Source organism: Mustela nigripes, chromosome 8, assembly GCF_022355385.1.
Source record: "Mustela nigripes isolate SB6536 chromosome 8, MUSNIG.SB6536, whole genome shotgun sequence".
Lineage (NCBI taxonomy): Eukaryota > Metazoa > Chordata > Mammalia > Carnivora > Mustelidae > Mustela > Mustela nigripes.
In genome coordinates this window covers 11,614,215-11,621,271 of record NC_081564.1, presented here as the reverse complement: position 1 = coordinate 11,621,271, position 7,057 = coordinate 11,614,215, and positions in this window count along the sequence as shown.

The following is a 7,057-nucleotide window of genomic DNA, read 5'->3' as shown; positions in this document are numbered from 1 at the left end:
TCATGTTCCCAGGATCCTGGGATTGAGCCCCACATTGGGCTCCTTGCTCAGAGGAAGCCTGGTCTCCCTCTCTCAATCCCCCTGCTTGTGCTCCCGCTCTCACTGTGTCTCTTTTTGTCAAATAAATAAATAAAATCTTAAAAAAAAAAAAAAGAGTGAGGCACCTAGAAAAATGGATCCATGTCTTAAACGTAAGAGCTGAAGCCACACAAACCCTTAGAAGACAATGTGGCAGGGGTGGAGGGACCTTGGATTTGATGGTGGATGTTTAGATATAGCATTGGAAGTATAAGCAATAAAAAAAAAGTAAATTAAACTTTATCAAAATTCAAAACTTTTGTGTATCAAAAGATGTTGTCAAGGAAATGAAAAGAAAATCTATAAAATAGGAGAAAATACTTCCAAGTAAAATGTCCGATAAGGGCTTAAAATCTAGAATATATAAAGAATTCCAAAAATGTACCAAAAAGATAAACAACCCAATTTAAAAATGGGCAAAGAACTTACATAGACACTTCTCCAACAAAATGAATAAATGGCTAATAAGCACTCAATAAGATACTAAATGTAGGGGCACCTGGGTGGCTTAGTTGGTTAGGCTTCTGACTTTTGATCTCAGCTCAGGTCTTGATGTCACAGTCATGAGATCAAGCCCCATGTTGGGTTCCACACTGGGCATGAAGCCTACTGAACAATAAATAAATAAATAAATAAAGTACTCAATATAACTAGACATTAGGGGAATGCAAATCAAAACCACATGAGATGTCACTTCACATCCACTAGGTTGGCTACAATAACAACACTAGGAAGAAAAACAAATGTTGGAAAGGAAGGGGAGAAACTGGAGCCCTTGGGCCCTGATGGTGGGAATAGAAAATGGTACATCTGCTGTGGAAAATAGCTTGACAGCTCCTCAAAAAGCTAAATATAGAATTACCACATGATCCAACAATTCTGCTCCAATGGTTGCCCCCAAAATTGAGAACAGAGACTCAAACAGATATTCATGCAGCCATGTTGAGAGCAGCGTCATTCATCATCCTCCAAGGGAGGTAATGACCTAAAGATCTGTCAACAAATGAATGGATAAAGGAAATATGGTCTATCCATACAAGAGAACGTTATTCAGCCATAGAAAGGAACAGCGTTCTGGTACATGCTACAACATGCATGACCTTTGAAAGCATGCTAGGACACAAAAAGATACTTATATGATTCTATTTATTTGAAGTTTCTAGAATGGGAAAATTCATATAGACTCATAGTAGCAAAGAGGTTACGGGGGGTGAGGCGAAGGGGAGAATCAGGAAATACCTCTTCGTGTTTACAGAGTTTCTAGTCAGGACAAAGACAAGGTGGGGAAGAAGAGAATGGGAATAATTGCACAATATTGTGAATGTGATGGATGAATTGTACACTCAAAAATGGTTCAGACTGTCAACTTTATGTTATACATATTTTATCACAATAAAAAAAATTTCCTTCAAGAGGTGCTCAGGGCAAGAAATTGAAGGAGACAATCGTCCTCAGAGCCATGGACAGCTGACAATGAGCATCTCCAATTTTTCACTCCAGATGCCGGAGGAAGGCACAGGTTCTCCCTTCTCTCTATACTCTAAGCCCCTGTGGAGGCTCGACTTCCATCCAGCAAGCTCACATCAGGGACATAACCACTATGGAATGCTCTGGTGACTTCTTCTACTGCCCTTACATTCTCCAGCCCAGAGACTCCCACCTCTGAGGCAAGGCATGCCAACTCTTCCACAACTCCGCCATTCTTCCAATCTTCTGTGTCTGGAAGAAATATTTTACCCCAAGTATTTCAGGGTGTAGAATTTTTTTCAACATTTAAAACAATTCTGATAAAATCTATATAACATGAAATTTGCCATTTCACCATTTTTAAGTGTTCAATTCAGAGGGCTTCGGTTTTTGAAACCCAGAAGCCCAGATTCCCACCAAGCAAGAGCTCTGGGTTCACAGCTCTTTTCCAGATTCTGTAAAATGCCACTGGAACCAGGCATGCGGCTGGCTGGATGGCAGAGGAGCAGGCAAGGAAGCCGGGGCTGAGAAGCTATTGGCCACCGGCACACTCATATCCGGTGGGACACAAGCTCTCCCCAAAGTCAGCCCAAACTTGAAAAAGCTTTGTAAAGTGTATTCCAACATGTATTCAGCTATCAGAGGACAAGGCGTAAGAAGAATGAATGAGAATAAAAAGTTGTTACAGGGGCACCTGGGCGGCCCCATCGGTTAAGCATCTGCCTTCGGCTTAGGTCACCGTCTTAGGGTTCTGGGATCGAGCCCCACATCAGGCTCCCTGCTCAGCAGGGAGTCTGCTTCTTCTTCTCTGCTTCCCCCCATCACTCATGCTCTTTTTCTTAAAAATAAATAAACAAACAAATAAAAATCCTAAAAAAAAAAGTTGCTACACTGATATACATTCTTTCATCACTTACAATACACTCTCTAAACCGGAAGCACTCTGAGAGCAAGCGTGACTCTTGTCTTGTTCCTCACCACCTCTCCTGTGCCTTTCAGAGTGAGGGCTTGCCACATAGTAAGGGCTCGGTAAATAATTGTTGACAGAAGAAGTAAGCATGTTGGTGTTTGTTAAGCCCCAGAGTATACCTGTTGCATAAAAAGAGAGGGGTTTATTACCACCATTTGACAGAGGCAACCACTGAGACTCAAAGATGTGAAGTCACAGAGTTGGAGAGGGCAAACAGGGTTTGCACCTGGATTTTCTTTCTTTTTTTTTTAATATTTTATCTATTTATTTGATAGACAGAGATCACAAGTAGGCAGAGAGGCAGACAGAGAGAGAGGAAGGGGAGCAGGCTCCCCACTGAGCAGAGAGCCGGATGTGGGGCTGATCCCAGGACTCTGGGATCATGATCTGAGCTGAAGGCAGAGGCTTAACCCATTGAGCCACACAGGCGCCCCTGCACCTGTATTTTCTAGCAACAAGTGCCTGGGGACTGTGAATTCAATTACCAAGCAAAAAACCCCATTATACAGTGCTATTGAATCAACCAAACTTCCATATGCATTATCTGAACCAATACACCATATAATATACTATGAATAATGACTATTATAATAATGCAAACATTACTGAGTTCTTGCAGTATGTATAAATTGTAGATGTAATTTTATATAATAATAATATGTATATAAGTTGTTTGTATATTTGATACATATGTGTATATATGAAATACATCATTGCAAGAGGCATAATTGGTTCTAGTTTAAGGATGAGAAAGGTGGGGTCAAAGGAGTGTAAAGATTTGCTCAGAATCTCTCAGCTCCCAAGTAACCCCGCTGAGATTTTAACTCATAGCTCCGCAGACCCCAAGGTTCATGGGTTTCCCAGCCAGTCCATTCAACGGGTCTCTAGACTATCTATAGATTTGATGTCATCCCAGGGCAGTCCTACAGTCCATGGAAATCCCTGGCAACTGACTTTGAAAAAACACACATGTGTGTCTTCAGTGGCAAGTGTCCACAACACGGAGGCTCAGTCAACCTGCCAGACAGTGTCTGGGGGAAAGGGAAGAGGGTAGTCAATCATGTTGACATTCCATCATCTGCTTCTGGGGTCTACAGGATGCCAAACAGCCTGAGTTGGAAAGCACCATCATCTTGTCATCCAGATGTTTGAGGTCGTGTTGCCCCACCCTCTGTGTGTCAGAGTTCCTGGCTGAGAGACAGCAACACTGATATCATTCTCGCTACTACGAATAACAGCACTGCCCGTGTGTGTGTGTGTGTGTGTGTGCGCGCGCTAGGCTTTGTGTAGCAGGTTTTATGTGCACGATCTTACCCTGTCAAGTGAGCTTCTCCTAGCAACCCTGACTTCCAGATGAGACCAGTAGTAAGGTTCAGCACTGGGTCTGGACCATACCCAAGGATACTCAGGTAGTATGTGGCTACAGAGGGTTGAATGATGGCCCCCGAAAGACAAGTCCAACCAGAACTTGTGGATGCAAACCTATTTAAAATAAGGTCTTTGCCGACATGATGAAAGATTTCAAGATGGGATTATCCTGCATTTAGGAAGGGCCTAAAGCCAAAGACTAGTGTCTTTACAAGATGGATGGAGATATGAGGCACAGAGGCACAGAGGGGACACTGTGTAAGGATGCAGGCAGAAACTGGAGTGAAGTGTATATAGGCCAAGGGGTGCCAAGGATTGCCAGCAACCATCAGAGGCTAGGAGAATAGCATGGAACGGATTCACCCTCAAAGCCTCTAGAAGGAGCTGACCCTGCCAATACCTGATTTTAGTCTCTGTGCCCTAGAACTGTAAGAGAATTTCTGTTGTATTAAAGGACCCAATTTCTGATCATTTTCTATGGAAGCCCTAGGAAACAAACACTGTGGTTATGGTAGGATTTGAACTTAAGTGTTAACCTGAACACTTGATCAGTAACCCATAAGTCACATTTCAAACCAGCTCTGTACTTTCCAATGCATTAGTTCAGTGCGTTCATACTCCCAAATTCAATGACCCAGAGTATTCGAGTTTTTAGAAAAAGTACACACACACACACACACACACACACACACACACACAATATGCTTCAAAGACGTGGAATGACCACCAACTCTCAAGGAAAGAACAAAAAGAAAAGGACAAATTTCCACTGCAACCCTGATCAAGCAAGCTCTGGGGATAAAAACGTCAGACATGAAATGTGAAACCAGAGAATTGGAACTCTTTTGCTTTGTGATGATATTTTATTAACATAGAGCCTTTTATCTCTGGATTCTAGACAACTTTTAAAAGGGAGTGAGTTCTGTTCTGGTCCTCATGAGATGAAACCATGGGAGACTAGGGAGATGGGAGGGAGAACTGAGGTTAAGATATTTGCCCCTTTTTTCCAGACTCCGTCGACAAACCAGAAGTAGTCCAGACTTTTGCGCATCAGCTTTAAGACCTCCTCAAAGTTCCTCCTACCCCATTCGAATTTTCCTTGATGAAACTGCCTCCCTTATTTCTAGACAATCCAGAGAACTCCTACACATCCTTCAAGTCCCATTTCCTAGTAGGACCCTTCCCTGACCTTCCGGACCCCGTGCACTCCTACAAAGCAATATTGACTTTTTAAAAATTTCTTATATATACACTCTAGTTTGTATGCTCCTCAAATACACCTTAATGATACTTTATACTATTTAGTTTTTTATGGGTCTGTCTCTCCCTTAGAAAAGTGATTCTTAACCGAAAACCTTATAGAAAGTCCATGGAAGGGCTTTGGGGAAGTTATCAAACCTTTGAAACTGCAAAATTTCATGTGAATATAGCTTAAGGAATAGGTAGCTTCGTACCTTTCCGGAGTTGTCAAAGAACCTTGAGACTCATAACCATTTAAACTCCCTGACACTAAAAATTAAGTCTCTGAGATTTTTCTATTGCTGTTACCTGGCTCAATGCAGACACATGACTACTGTCTGTTGCTACACTGTTGCAGAAAACTTTAATGGAAATGTAGTCTGAGAGATTGAGTTGCTCTGATTTCATGTCTGAATCATTGCAGCTATGAGTGAAGAACCTTAAAAGCTCCAAATCTGACTCACAGCTAGTTCTCCTTCCCAGACAACAGAGGTCAGGTGCCTATTCTATGAAGGAGTCCAACACTTTAAATAGCTATTATCCCTGGCTTTCAGAAACTTCTGACTTTTTAGTTGTCTCAGCAATGCAACACCCAAGACTGTATCTTAGAGCTATATTGGCATGAATATGCCTGGATATGGAGGTAAACACACACACACACACGCACACACACACAAATAGACTCAGTTAGAATGTCTATCAATAGACTCTATTATCTTTTGGAACAAAGACCAGCAAAATATTTGTAAAGGGCTGGGAGAGTCAATATTTTAGGCTTCAGTGGACATCTAGCTTTTCGGTTTCAACCACCATTACCCACTTCTAACATCTTACTGTGAAAACAGCCACAGAGAGTGTGCACATGAATGGGCGTGCTCGTGTACCAATAAAACTTTATTTACAAAAGCAAACAGGGAACTGGATTTAACCAGTAAGTCACAATTTGCTGGCCCTTGCCGTAGAATACTATACAGCTGTTAAAAAAGAAGAGTGAAAATGCCCACAATTGTGTAAATTTCCAGCACAAGATAGCCAGCATCTCATGTGACCTATTCTGTTTTAAGCATGTTACCGGTCTTATTTTACTTAATGCCCACTTGTAACCATTTACCTATTGTACCCATCGTTCTGCAGGGGGAGTGACCAGCTCTGCCAACTGAGACAGGTGGTGTGGCCCCTCTGAGCTTCAGTTTTCAAGCTTGTAAAGCAGGCACAAGAGAGTGCTGCTGTCTGTAGAGCAGGAATGCTGGCTAAGTTACTTACATCATGGAAACACAATTACATTTATAGTTCCCATCTCTTCAACTTGTTTTCAGTGAGCCACTTTTCAACTTCGAGACAGTATAAAGAAAGAGAGGCTTAAATAGTTTCCGTTCAGAACATTTTCTCTGAGGGTGCAGACATCTCAGACACAATTAACTTGAGTACTTTTTTTCACACATGGTGTGGTGTATGGCAATGTCTATTATCTTATGTGTGATGAATGAAAGCCGTTAATATAAACAGTGAGAGGACAACACTCTGATGTTCCCAGTGGCTGCTAATTAAGGAGGTGCTGCTCATTTTCAGGATGAAGAGGGAACTGCCCTGTCTTAGCTGTCTGTAGTCATTTATCAAGCAGTGAAATTTTAAGGACATGACCCAGAAAGAACATGAAAATAAAACAGCCTCTTCCTTAGAATAATAGTAATAATGATAACTATACTAGAGTGGACTAGAAGCTTCCATGTGCTGGGTACTAGTTAAGTGCTTTGCAGACATATCCTTACACAATCCTCTCAACAGTCCTTCCGGTAAATCTCTATGTGGGCATTCGACTCTCAGCAGAGGTAACTGGTCTTCTAGCATGTGAGTCCTGGGCTATGAAAAAACACTAACCATGACCTAGTTAAAGAAGCAAGCTTGGGATTTTGCAGAAACTTCTTGTGGTGTTCT